We start from the raw sequence: 14,992 nt of genomic DNA, 5'->3' as shown, positions 1-14,992 counted from the left end.
AAAGGACCCCTTCACAGAGAACTACAAACCACTGCTCAAGGAAATAAGAGAGGACACAAACAAATGGAAAAACACCCCAGGCTCATGAAGAATTAATATTGTGAATATGGCCCTACTGCTCAAAGTAATTTATAAATTTAATGCTATTCCCATCAAGCTACCACTGAATTTCTTCACAGAATTAGAAAAAAACTTTAAATGTTATATGGAATCAAAAAAGAGCCTGTAGAGCCAAGACAATCCTAAACAAAAAGAACAAAGCTGGAGGCATCACACTACCTGACTTCAAACTATACTACAAGGGTACAATAACCAAAACAGCATGGTACTGATACCAAAAGAGATATATAGACCGATGGAACAGAACAGAGGCCTTGGAAGCAACGCCACACATCTACAACCATCTGATCTTTGACAAACCTGACAAAAGCAATAGGGAAAGGATTTTATATTTAATAAATGGTGTGAGGAAAACTGGCTAGCCATATGCAGAAAACTGAAACTGGATGTCTTCTTTAATACAAAAATGATCTCAAAATGAATTAAAGACTTAAATGTAAGACCTAAAACCATAAAAACCCTAGAATAAAATCTAGGCAATACCATTCAGGACACAGGCATGGACAAAGACTTCATGACTAAACACCAACAGCAATGGCAACAAAAGCCAAAATTGACAAATAGTATCTAATGAAACTAAAGAGCTTCTGCACAGCAAAAAAAAACTTATCATCAGAGTGAACAGGCAACCTGCAGAATGGGAGAAAATTTTTGCAGTCTGTTCATCTGACAAAGGGCTAATATCCAGAATCTACAAGGAACTTAAACAAATTTACAAGAAATTAGAGAAATGCAAATCAAAACCACAATGAGATACCATCTCATGCCAGTTAGAGCTTTTTAATTCCTGCTTTAAAAAGTCAGGAAACAACAGATGCTGGAGAAGATGTAGAGAAATAGGAATACTTTTACACTGTTTGTGGGAGTGTAAATTAGTTCAATCATCATGGCAGACAGTGTGATGATTCCTTAAGGATCTAGAAGTAGGAATACCATTTGACCCAGCAATCTCATTGCTATGTATATACCCAGAGTATTATAAATTATTCCACTATAAAGACACATGTACACTTACGTTTATTTCAACACAATAGCAAAGACTTGGAACCAACCCAAATGCCCATCAGTGATAAACCAGACAAAGAAAATGTGGCACATATACACCATAGAATACTATGCAGCCATAAGAAAGAGTGGGTTCATGTTCTCTGCAGGACGTGGATGAAGCTGGAAACCATCATTCTCAGCAAACTAACACAGAAACAGAAAATCAAACACTGCATATTCTCATAAGTGAGAGTTGAACAATGAGAACATATGGGCACCAGGAGGAGAACATCACATACTGGAGCCTGTCGGGAGATAGGGGACAAGGGGAGGGATAGCATTAAGAGAAATATCTAATGTCAATCACAGCTTGTTGGGTGCAGCAAACCACCATGGCACATGGCACCTGTGTAACCTGAGTGCTCTGTTCACGTATCCTATAATTTATAATAATTTTTAAAAGACTATGTTGGGGATTCCAAGCATATGTCTCAATATACTGATCTTATTTCCTTGGATATATACCCAGTAGTGGGATTGCTGGATCCTATGGTAGCTCTATTTTTAAATATCTTAAGAACCTTCATACTGTTTTCCATAATGGCTAGCTAGAGTTAACCATTCCACAATATGTATACACTTCAAAATACTGTGTTGTACATAATATAAATATATAATGTTATTTGTCAATTAAAAAAATTTAAGAGAGTGACTTAGTAACACTGCAGTGAAATTTTAAAAAGCACCAAATTAGGAGTTGGAAAACCTGGAATGGATGACCAGATTTGTGAATGCCAAGCTGACTGATCTTGAGCAAGTTGTTTTATTTAATCTGGAAATCAGTTTCTTTTGTCATAAGGAACCTGGGAGGAGAATGAGCCCTAAACACGATCCCATAGAGAGCTCTCTTATTCACCGGCCTGTGCTGCTTGTTCTGTCTTTTAAGCAGCACAGCCTTTGACTCTACTCTGTGGCCCTTCTCAGGGCTGGCTGGCCATCCTGTTCTATGCTTAGGGCACTGTTCAATGGTTGCAAAGACTGGGAAGAGAGTTAGGGGGAAAGGTCTCAGAACTTCACTTCTTGAAACAAATTGTAATGAAGGTAGCCAGTACCTCTTAGTAGATACCTGTTGAGGCCTCCCTGGAGAGGTCACAGAAGTCAGGACATTGTATGGTAGCTCACCCTAGTCCCACCTCTTACAAACTCAGTTACTTCGGGCAAGCCACCTAATATCTTTAATCAAGGTTCTTCTTTTATAAAAGAAAAATAATGATCACTTTTCCCCCAGTATAGGAAAGTTCTGATGATAAAATGAGACCATTCAAAACACCTTTACCATCATTATTACTACCATTGATACTGTTTCTTAGAATCATATGTAGCATGAGAAGGCCTTGGAAATTGAGCTACTACCTTCTAAAGGAAGAGAACCTGAAGAAGATGAGCTGGCCGACTCAAGGTAAAATGTTTCCCCTGGACCCTGTCTTCAGTGGGGGGACATGATGTTCATCAGGGACAGACTGGAAAAGAGCCACTCCTGCTGTGTAAGGATAAACCATGTATAGACCCTGTTGTAATTTGTCAGACATAAGGCTCTGTGTAAGGACAAGTTGAGTCTCTGGGATTGAAACTTTCACGGTCACGCTCTTTGGTTTAATTAAACTGATGGACTGTGAAAGATGAACACCTTTCTTCTCTTGCCATTGCAGAGGAGTCTGCCTTACTATGTAACCCTCGAGGCTTTTTCCAGGCTGAATGGGAAGTGGGGCTGAGGTAGGGGACAGGTATGAGGCTAAAACCAATGTTCTTGAATCCCTTGGACTACCATCATAGAATCCTTGACCCTTTAAGGATCTGTCTTCTAATTCTTTGATCTCTGGCCCAGAGTATCTGGCCCTTTAAGGATCAGGACCCCATAGTGGCTGAAGATTAAGAAGTCCTGTTGCCGGTCCATTCTCATGGCAACTCAATCCCATGGGGATTAGCAGGGCCCTCTTCAGGGCCCCTCCCAGTTTTAAAGCCAGTGGCGCACACAGTCTCAGACAAAGAAGTTAAACAAACACAGGTGTGTTATAGAATCAGGCAGAACCCAGAATATCTGGAGATGAGCATGGGGAAGGAGGAGGACCAGCAAGTCCTTCTGGATAAGCCTCAAGAATCTGGTACCGTATGGATGGGGACGAAGGAGATTCAGAAGAACAGGTACTACCAGTTGAAGAGTTAAGGAGACGAGACAAAGACTAAAAGGTTGGTGGGCAAGTAAAGTGGTCTGAAGAATGAAATCTGGAGGAAAGAAAAAGACTGAGGATGAAGGGCTGACAATAACCAAGACTCTGGGTCTGAGCAATAGACTTTAATGGTAGAGGAGTTTGGAAGCCTGGGAAACTCAGAGTGCCTTGAGGATGACGGCTAAGCAGGGCAGAGACAGAGAAGAGCAGTGGGCTGAATCTAGGGAAGATTGGGGACGAGTTTGGCTAGTGTGTTTGGAGTAGATGGAATCTAGGGCAGATGAGAACAGTTGGGGACATGGCCAAGGATTGAGCATTATAGAGATTACATGGTAACGTATTAAGAAATGCCAGTTGCAGAAAGTGGGGAAAAGTGATATGGACAGAAACGAGGAAAGGTATGGACAGAGGTGAAAGGAACATTTTAAAGCAGGAGATGACTAAGGGTTATATACTCCCAGGGAGAAGGAGACATTGATGAGAATGGCAACAAGAAAACGTAAGACAGGACTGGGGATCTACATAAGCAGGTGATGGCTTGGGGTTAGAAACAGCAGGATAGAGGTTCCTGATTCTAAAGAGGATAAAGGAGATTGAACTAGAGTTCAGTATCTAAAGGAGAGTTAGCACCAGGAATTATCTTATTTGTTGGGTTTGGGTGAAGCAGAAAGTTTTCCCCAAACTTCCCAGAAAGATTTAATGGGATACAACAACCTACTGCCTTTCCATTTGTTGAACACTATTAGCTTCCTCATCCTTCTTGACCAAAGAGATACTTCATGTCCTTAGAAACACACCCTCTAGAATTCTTTTTTTTTTTAATTTTTTATTGTATTTTAGGTTTGGGGGTACATGTGCAGAACATGCAAGACAGTTGCATAGGTACACACATGGCAGTGTGTTTTGCTTCCTTTCTCCCCTTCACCCACATTTGGCATTTCTCCCCAGGCTATCCCTCCCCACCTCCCCCTCCCACTGGCCCTCCCCTTTCCCCCCAATAGACCCCAGTGTTTAGTACTCCCCTCCCTGTGTCCATGTGTTCTCATTTTTCATCACCCGCCTATGAGTGAGAATATGCGGTGTTTCATTTTCTGTTCTTGTGTCAGTTTGCTGAGAATGATGTTCTCCAGATTCATCCATGTTCCTACAAACGTCACGAACTCATCGTTTCTGATGGCTGCATAATATTCCATGGTGTTTATGTGCCACATTTTCCCAATCCAGTCTATCATCGATGGGCATTTGGGTTGATTCCAGGTCTTTGCTATTGTAAACAGTGCTGCAATGAACATTCGTGTGCATGTGTCCTTATAGTAGAACGATTTATGGTCCTTTGGATATATACCCAGTAATGGGATTGCTGGGTCAAATGGAATTTCTATTTCTAAGGCCTTGAGGAATCGCCACACTGTCTTCCACAATGGTTGAACTAATTTACACTCCCACCAACAGTGTAAAAGTGTTCCTTTTTCTCCACATCCTCTCCAGCGTCTGTTGTCTCCAGATTTTTTAATGATCGCCATTCTAACTGGTGTGAGATGGTATCTCAATGTGGTTTTGATTTGCATCTCTCTGATGACCAGTGACGATGAGCATTTTTTCGTATGATTGTTGGCCTTATATATGTCTTCTTTCATAAAGTGTCTGTTCATATCCTTTGCCCACTTTTGAATGGGCTTGTTTGTTTTTTTCCTGTAAATCTGTTTGAGTTCTTTGTAAATTCTGGATATCAGCCCTTTGTCAGGTGGGTAAACTGCAAAAATTTTTTCCCATTCTGTTGGTTAGAATTCTTTTTATTGAGATGGAGTCTTGCTTTGTCACCCAGGCTGGAGTACGGTGGCATGATCTTGGCTCACCACAACCTCTTCCTTCTGGGTTCAAGCAATTCTCCTGCCTCAACCTCCTGAATAGCTGGGATTACAGGTACTTGCCACCATGTCAAGCTAGTTTCTGTATTTTTAGTAGACATAGGGTTTTACCACGTTGGCCAGGGTGGTCTCGATCTCTTGACCTCATGATCTGCCTGCCCCTGCCTTCCAAAGTGCTGGGATTACAGGCACCGGCCTCTAGAATTCTTTAAATGGCTTCCTGGAGAAATCTGTCAGAGGTAGGTGAGAGGCAGTAAGGAAAGGGAGATTCTGTCTCCAGATTCCTCAGCATTTCTCAGGCTCCCTTTGGGAGTTGACCTCTGTATGGGCTCTTGTGACCTTGACTAGCCCTGGAGGTCCAGCCCATTGTTAAGATAGATTGATTCTGGGTCTACTTTTGTGAAGTCTTGAGAAGCCTCAACAACTCAGTTTGACTGGGCTAGACCGGGAATTGTTTCTGAAAGTTGGATGGGATGATGAAAGGATAATATGCTCTGTATTTGTGTCTCCTTAGCTTGATTCTCAGGCTCAATTGTTACCCAGATTATCTCATTTCTTCCCTCTTACAGTTTGAGAAAGGGGACTGAGAAGGAAATGAACCATCTGCAGTCAGTCTCACAGGCTAGGAGGAAAGACAAATAGACTTTGAGAACATAAATATTTTATTATGATGGGTCAGAAAACACATAATAGGGATGGAGAAATGAATATGGGATAAGACCTCATGAAGATTAAGCATCTGAAAGGCTTTTGCATTGTGGGTATGTCCGTTTTACCCTTCTTTAGGGGATGGGAGTTATGAACTAAACACCTGCACAAGAGGTCTCATGCTATTGGCCTGACATTGCAAAGCACCTTTTCCAGCCTTCCTGGGAGGTACTCACAGGAGGGAAGACCTGGGCTGACTCCTTGGGGGTGAGATAGTAAGAGGGAGCTGACAGCAGGTACGAACATGAGAAGATGGTCTATGGTAACACTTTTAAAAGTGTGCTCACAATAGATGTGGATTAATAAGATTTACATCATCATAGGGCCTGGGAGATGAAAGTATAGTATGTAAGGGCTGTACTACCTGAATGACAAATTCACTGTCTTACTCCATGTAATAGCTTTTAGAATTTAAAATATGGACTAGTTGGTATAGGAGCCTTTAGAAAAGCTGTAAGACAAACCACAGTAGGATGTAGGATTTAATTGGACCAAAGGGAAAATTTGAAGAGCATTTATCATATGTATCCCAGCAACACGTTGTGAATGAGATAGTATATGAGCATCACCAGTTTGTCTGCAGGGTCGCAGAGTGGGATATTCAATTAGAGGTATGAGTAATGTTTGAGTCACAGATCTTTGGAGAATTAAATCAATACAGAATTTTTTTTTTTGGAATGGGAATGTACTTTTCTTCCAGAGAGTTTACATAAACATGAATGACATACCGCTAGTTTAAAAGAAGAAAAAGATGTACTGGCTTCAATCATTTTGAGTGACTTGACTTAACCTTTCCTGCCCTTTAAAACTATAGATTTATTTGATTGTTTCTCTTCTTATTTTAAATTAAAATCCTCGTTTAAAGACATTATTGACACTATCAAGAGGCTTTGTCTGTTTTATGGATGATGAAGCACAATGAAATGTCAGAGAGACATCTCTTATTTGGAAAAGGTCCTCGGACAAAGTCCAGAGTACTTTTGTTGATATACATTATGAGAATAAGGGGATCTGCAGAGAGCTGTCAGTGGGGTCGTTTTTTTTGCTGGAATGAAGACATTTCTGTGGGGTAGTGAGAGGAAGATGAAGGAAGGGCATTCAATAGGAAAAAAACAACCCAGGCAATAGAGGTGAGAATTAACTCATGGAATAGAGGAAGAAAGGGGACAGGAAAATCTGCCTCCTGTAATCTCTCTATCGGTAGCATATCACTAGCATTAGTGCCCCTAGTTTATAATGAGGAAATAGAAGATCAGAGTGAAGGAATTTTCTCAGAGTCTCAAAACAAATAAGTTATACAGCTTCCTGTGAAGATGGATCTTTCTGCTTCCAGAGTTATAGTCTGTGTGTGGACTTGCAAACTGGTATTTTATCTGGCAAGTGATAAGATTGATTCCTTTTTTTCTCCCACACATGTTTCAGGGTCATTCCTATGTTGCAGTTTAACTATGGGATTCTTGAGGGTAGAACCATGCCATTATTTATCTCTCCATCGTATTCCCAGCACCAAGTGGGAACATTGCAGAACATGAATGAAGCTCCTGGAGGGAGCTGGAGAGCTGGGACTCTTCATTCAGGTTGTAGACAACACAGGATCTTGTAAGAAGCAGTGATGCTTTGGGCATCATTCAGGGGGCTGATAGATTTCTTGGATATAGGATAATTTCTTTATGAAGGTCAGAGGGTGTGTGTGTGTGTGTGTAAGTGAACACTGAGCCTGTCAGGAAGTATCCTGAGAGTGTAGCTTTTCCTTTCCATTACATTGGAATGGTTCATTGCTAGCCTTTGGAGTTAAGCTTCCCTTTACAACCACATAGACCCCTTGACTAACTCCTTCACCAGCATCTTGCTACTAGCCACTCAGAGTAATACGATCTCTGGATAGAAAGGTCTATTCTACGCCTCCTTGTTTCAAGTGTATAATAGAAACAATCAGCCTCACTTTTCTGAGCTCCCATCTCTAAGTCATAGACAGAGGGCAAGCCTGGTTGGAGTAGCTGCTTTCCCCCATGTGTTAGTCTTTTGCTTATATTCCTGATCTGACTGAATTGCCTTGGTTGTGTTCTCTACCATGTCTCATTCCTGGGGCTATATGAATGGGTAGAGAAGGGGGAGATGTTGTAACTATACTCTTAGAGTTAGAAAGCCCCTTAAAGGTTTTCTAATCTAATCATCTCATTTAGTCATATTGTTTCTTTACTTGGCCATCACCTGGCCTCACAGATTAGAAATAACTATCTTGTATGATTGGAGTTGGCTGGCAGTGTCCAGAGCTGGGGGCCATGGAGACATACAGTGAAGGAGGAGGAGGGATATCTGAGCTGGCTCATTGCTTTTATTGTAACCTTTTGAGTGGGAGTGGGGTGGTGAACACAATCAGTCTTTAAATCAATGCATTGTTGTTGGAAGCATAGAATCCAATTATTCCTGAGTATCTGGGAACAAAATAGGAGAAAATGAGCTTAAAGTGAGATAAGAAGGATTTAGATTAGACATTCAGAAGAATGGGCTCAGTGCAAATTATAAAGAACAGTGATTATGGAATTGTCTTCTCTGAGAGGCTTCTAAAAATAGAAATCATTTTCTTGGATCTGAGCTGGGCATGGAGGTCTTTATATATGGTGATGGAGGGTTGGTCACTTTGATTGTACTAGGATACTTCTGGCAAACAGACACAGCTGAGAAATCCTTGTTCTTCAAAGTAGGTAGCACTGGGTAAAAAAGCTGTCAGGGACTTGGGGCTGAGGAAGTTGGGGGAAAGAGACAGGTATTCATGCAGAGCTGTGTGAGGACATCTGTATTTCATCAAAGATCTGCCACTCTCATCCTCCAACCCTATGTGTACAAACACACTCTCCCTTCCCTCCCTCTCTCTCCCCCCCATATACACTTTCACACACACACATATACATTCACACGTACTTACACACTGAACACACACACTGGACACTTTTTTCTCCACTCCCATCCTTAATTCTAGTGAAGATGCTGAAGGTACATCACATCAGACTCCCGGTACCTCCTGTCTGGGTTTGACAGATTCAGTTCTCATTGCTGAGAACCAGACCAGTCTCTTAGAGCTCAGCTGCCATTCTCTGCCGCCGTTGTTCACAGTGTTTCTTTACGGAAGCAGCTCCTTTGTCTCTGGGATCGAGGTTTTTCCTGAATCCCCAACCGTTGCCCAGCCCCTGTCTGAGAATAGCTGGACTGGGATGAAACCACAGTGAGGAAGTGGGGGTGGAGGTAGAGATGGCTTCTGCGTTTTCTGCAGGGTTGGGTGCACTCTGCTTAATTAGCATGAGAATCGAGAGATTTTCGTATCACCCTAAGGGATGGAGAGGAAAGGAGAGCAAAGGCTCTGGCTCTGTCCTATTCCATCAGGGATTCTGAGTCTGGGAAATTGACTGCTGTCACATTCCTCCAATCTTCTGGGGACCATCAGACGCACAGTATTGAGAGAAGCTTTGATGAAGCCGGCTGGTGGATCTCCACTCCAGATTTTCCAGCTGTCCCTGTCCCCCCCCCACCGCTCAGAGAGCAGGATGCTGAGATGGCTCGGTGATGCAGAAGGTATGTGCTTTTTCAGTTCTGGTGCTGATGCTGTGTGTGTGGTGAGGTCTCTGTGGCGCAATGGACGAGCGCGCTGGACTTCTAATCCAGAGGTTCCGGGTTCGAGTCCCGGCAGAGATGGTCACCTGGCAGGTGCCTCTTTTATTTTGAATACTGCCAGGCTAGGTTGATAATTATATTTATTCCTCCCTGGAGGCTATAGGGGAGAAAGGAAACCCCTTTCCTTGAGAATCCTGGACCTCCTCCCCTTTTCCTTTCCCTCACTCTTCATTCTTTCTGTATTCCTCTCTTACGGATTTCATTGTCTCATAAGGCTCACATGTCTGCTGCGTCTCTCTGCTCAGCCCAACTGACACAGCATTTGAATCCTTTACTTCACAGTTGGATAATTGGCACAGAGTGACCAAGATGCAAAGTCACAGGTTTTGGAAACTACTGTGGTTTCCTCCTTTGACCTCTGAGACCACAAAAGGGCAGATTTTCCCATATGCCAAGGAGGAAATGTCCAACCGTCCTCTGAGGTAATACCTTCTTTGACCAAAGGGTTATCATCTGGTGGATGTCAGGAGGTGGACGGGGTTATGCAGAGGATGATTTCTTGCATTGTCTGTCAGCTATACTTTTTCATTCCTGGGGCTTTTTGTGCTAAAGCTCATCACTCACTTCCTGATCTATCAGGTGAAATAATCATTGCTCTATGTCTCAGTGGAATAAACCACAGAGCAACACACTAATTACCAGCAGCAAGTTGGATGAGCTTATCCCCACAAACTTGAAGATTTTATACTTCAATGCTCTTTACTGTGAAAAGTTTGTACCCCTTTCTGTTTGTAGGACAAACTTCAAGTGTTGTATCTGAATGCTGGTTCCATAATTCCTGATTTTCCACAAGCCATGTTCTCACCACCTCTCTCCTCCTGCATTCACTTCTGCTGTCTCCTTGTCTTATCTAAGGGGCCACATTTAGCCAGACTGGTAGCGTGGTCAGATTGTGATGTAGCTCGGGTTTCTATTTTGGGCTGGTCTGGCGATCTCCCTTGCATATTGCTACCTCCAGCTTATTAGCTAGAGGGAGCTGCCTCTGCCACGACTGACCTCCACCTCAGGTGAACCCGGGAAACCTGAGAAGATATATTTCCCAGGACTGCTGGGGAGACTCAGCATCTCTCCCATGTGGGACTCTGGACGGGTGACCAGAGGACACAGCCATGCACTTGCACTCTGAGGAAGCTGAGGTAGGGGGAGGTGGGAAGGTCTGCATAGGAACTCAAAGCAACCATGCCAAAAGGTAGGGGGAATTGACGGGGTAGACAAGAGGACTCTGGAGGGAGATTGATGTTTTCTGCTTCCACGTATGCATGTTTATACAAACAGAATCTTTGAAATTCTCTCAAAGTAGTACGGTACTTTAAAGACTTAAAATTCTCGCAGTGAGAGCTAACATGGCTTTACATTTCTGGGTTACTTTGGTGGAAGGCCAATTCAGATGGTATCTATCTCCCACCAGTCCCAAAGATATGGCCTTTGTAGAACATGGTGTGGACCAGAAGTTCCTGAGCATTCTTTCTTGGAGCTTTCTGTTTATTGTTAACTCAGCCTATCCCAGATATTTTTGCTTTAAGCCCTGGCCTGAAAGGAAAAATTCAGGTGTGTGGTGGGCAGGGGAGGGAGTTCAGAAAAGGGGTATGTCACATTTTTCAACCATAATCTAGACTACTACATACATCATCCTGATTCTCCCTGTATCATAGCATGGTCATGGAGCTGCCTAACCATGAGAATTCTGAGCGGGTAAAGATATTATTCCTGTATCACTGTTAAAATTCGGGGCAAGGGTGGAGGTTCATTCTGACCTACTCTATGGTGTACTCATTTCTGGAGTCTTTCTAGGAATAATGATCAGACTTCATGGAATTGTGAGGGCTGGGAATGAGGTGGGAACAGGGTGGGTGTGTGTGCCCAAATAGACATTGTATTGGGATTTGTTTAAACATTTGATCAGAATGTGATAGAGCCAGCTCTTTATGTGAAGTTCTATGCCTATGAGAATTAAAATCCACAGATAATTCCCAAGCCTGATTTCATCCTGTCATTTCTATTCCCTTTCTTGGAGTCAGAGGACCTTGTATAAGATACAGCCTTATCAAATTGCTGAACATCTGCACTTTGATTTGTTTATGTATAAAAAGAGTATATTGTCTTTTCTACAAGTGTAAAAAGGGATGAAAAGTTTGTTGTATAGTATTGTGTAAATACAGAACTTCTGTTAGTTTTCAAGTTGCCTTTGTCTTTCTCCCAAGCATATGGGAAGGGTACCTGGACATAAAGTAGGGAAAGAAAGGGGTCTGAATTCTCAGCCCCTGCCTGGAATATCCAGGGTGGCTGTGTGTCATCAGCAGGCCCGATGCTACCCTGTGCTACCCTAAGAAAGAGGACTGATTGGACTTTTCTAGCTGGCAGGATCCTGCAGAGAGAATGTGGTCCCTCTGCCTTAGAGAGAAAACTTTATCTCAGCCAAGTAGGTGAAGGGTCCTCCTGACTACCCCACTCAGGGGAACTAGAAGTTTTACATATTCAACTATTACATAGCCTTCAACTCTCTTCATCTCTGAAGGATGGTGTCTTGGAGATTTGAAGAATATTGCCAGGACTGGGGAAAAGATTTTCCACATGAGTAAAAATTCTTCTATATGTGATAACAATTCTCTTCTGAATACATGAGGGATATCTCCTAATTTATGAATATCATAATTACCATATTTTAAAGATACTCAGAATACAAAATAGAAATGGGTGTGTGTTTCACAAAGTCTCTTCATTGTAGGACTGACATACTTCAGAGATGCCGGAGCTGATCATTAATTGCAAAATGTGCAGGCAGGATATGTGTTATTTATTATTGTATTCTCGATGCCTGAAATATGGTAGGCATTTGATGGATATATTTGAAAGAATTAATGCTGAGTTCGATTGACTATAAATTATGTTGATAAGAAAGAGAAAGAGATTACTCCTAGCTTCTTGGGAGCAGGAGCACAGGCAGTATCTTCACACATTAATTTACTTATTTGACAAATATTCATTAAGCACCCACTTCGTGCCACTTTTTACTATTCCAAGCACCAAAATAGTAGATTCTGCCTCCTTCATGGAGTACATATTCCCACGATGGAGACAAATTATAGGTAAATAAATATTGTAATAGCCGGTAGCATTCTAGGTAGTGATGTGTGCTATGGAGGAATGTAAAGGATGCATGGAGGTGGAGAGTAATGTGATGAATGGAGGTTGTGGAAGACCTCTTGGAGGTGGTGGCTTTTGAGTGAAGACCTGAATGAAGTGAGGGGGGACAATGAGACTTAGAGGATGGGCATTTAAAACAGAGAAACAGCAAGAGCAGAGACTCTGGCGTGGGCACCAGCTTGATTGGAAAGCTGACAGGTCAATGTGGTGGAGTGGAGGGAGTGATGGGAAGAGTTAGGTTTAGAGTCTGATACAGGGCACATCATCTAGGACAGTGTCCTCAGCCCTATCTCATCCAACTCTTCCTTGTTAAATTCATTATGTTTTCAATTCTCCTCTGCTACCCTGCAATGAAATTCGTAGATAACATATCTTTCCCATGCCTGTGATTAAAACTAATCAATATAATACCCTAATTGTAATGTAAGAGAGGAATAAAAGGAAATAAACCTATAATGAATAATATATATATATTTTTTTCTGTTTCTTTGAGATGGAGTTTCGCTCTTGTTACTCAGGCTGGAGTGCAATGGCCAATCTCGGCTCACCGCAACCTTCGCCTCCAGGGATCAGGCAATTCTCCTGCCTCAGCCTCCTGAGTAGCTGGGATTACAGGCACACGCCACCATGCCCAGCTAATTTTTTTTTTTTTTTTTAGTAGAGACGGGGTTTCACCATGTTGACCAGGATGGTCTCGATCTCTTGACCTCGTGATCCACCTGCCTCAGCCTCCCAAAGTGCTGGGATTACAGGCGTGAGCCACCGCGCCCGGCTGAATAATATATTTTTAATATGTAAATGCCATACCAGCAGTCTTGCACCTGTATGAAGAACCACCCTGAATGCAACAGCCACTTGTGCAGGCCAATGCAGGCATGCTGCACCACTGACTTAAATCTCACTTGTGCAGGCCAATGCAGGCATGCTGCACCACTGACTTAAATCTCACTTGTGCAGGCCAATGCAGGCATGCTGCACCACTGACTTAAATCTCACTTGTGCAGGCCAATGCAGGCATGCTGCACCACTGACTTAAATCTCACTTGTGCAGGCCAATGCAGGCATGCTGCACCACTGACTTAAATCTCACGAGGGCTGTCATTCACCAGCAGTGTCATGGTCTTCCAGGCTGGTGAACACTTTTGGATAAATTTTTGATCAAAACAAAGTAAGTCTTCTTGCAAAATGCACAGTACTTTGCATTCCTGGAAAATTTAAGAAATTTTAAATCATGCAGAAAACTCTCTAACATATAAAAACAAGTTAGACTCTAGGCTCAGATATCAATACATAGAAGTGTTTTTTGTTTTGTTTTGTTTTGTTTTTTTGAGACAGTCTCACTCTGTTACCCAGGTTGGAGTGCAGTAGCAAGATCTCGGCTCACTGCAACCTTTACCTCCTGGGTTCAAGCAATTCTTCTGCCTCAGCCTCCCAAGTAGCTGGGAGTATAGATGTGCACCACCACACCCGGCTTATTTTTGTATTTTTAGCAGAAGCAGGTTTCACCATGTTGACCAAGCTGGTCTTGAACTCCTGAGATCAAGTGATCCACTCGCCTTGGCCTCCCAAAGTGCTGGGATTACAGGCATGAGCCACCGCACCAGGCCCCAACACACATGCTTTTAGTAGGTCATTCAGTAGTATACATCATGGGTCAGTTCTTCTTCGTGAGAGGTGCCCTTGCATATTGTGGGACTTTTATGTCCAATATGTTCTTCCTCTCTCCAGCTAACAGTGGCCCCCAATCATCATAAAAACAAAAATCACTCCATCAAATGTTCAAACCACTTCTGAGGGGCAATTCCAGCACCACTGGCAATCCCTGACATAAGGCTTGTAGGTCAGGCTTTTCTAGATGTTAGTGTGGACCATTCATGAGTTTGAGCAGAGGTTCTGGTTTCTATGTTAAAAGGCAAATTTTATCTGTTGGTAGAGAATAGACAGAGATAGAATAGACAGATAGAGAATAGAGTCAGATATGTATGCAGGTTTGCAGGTCTGCTGGGTCCAAAGCCTTTAACTGCAGCAAGCTGTGGCACTGTGGTTCCCAGGCAGTGGTGCTGTACCACTAGAGGTGGAAGGTGTTATAACAGTCCACTTACAAAAGTGATTTACTATCTCTGGATAGCTTACCTGGCACAGATCACTTGCATTTTGTCTGGAACTAGTTACTTTTTATTTATTGTCATTACAGTTGTTATCACCTAGTGGTAAAAATGCTCATTTTGCTTATATTTAAAGCTGTAGCAAGTAGACCTTATACCCCAA

The 14,992-nt window shown here is 42.5% G+C and overlaps 1 protein-coding gene and 1 non-coding gene across 3 annotated transcripts in view; both read left to right on the top strand.

Annotated features, from left to right (window-relative positions):
* LOC128930120 (uncharacterized) overlaps window positions 1-14,992 on the top strand; it is a 68,084-nt gene that overhangs the window by 35,796 nt on the left and 17,296 nt on the right. The gene's annotated exons all lie outside the window — the stretch shown is intronic.
* Window positions 9,528-9,601, top strand: TRNAR-UCU (transfer RNA arginine (anticodon UCU)). Its single transcript has one exon. It is a non-coding gene; the product is annotated as a tRNA-Arg (tRNA).

Source organism: Callithrix jacchus, chromosome 18, assembly GCF_049354715.1.
Source record: "Callithrix jacchus isolate 240 chromosome 18, calJac240_pri, whole genome shotgun sequence".
In the NCBI taxonomy this organism is placed as follows: Eukaryota; Metazoa; Chordata; class Mammalia; order Primates; family Cebidae; genus Callithrix; species Callithrix jacchus.
The sequence above is the reverse complement of the archived record's forward strand: the minus strand, read 5'-3'. Positions and strand labels throughout refer to the sequence as shown.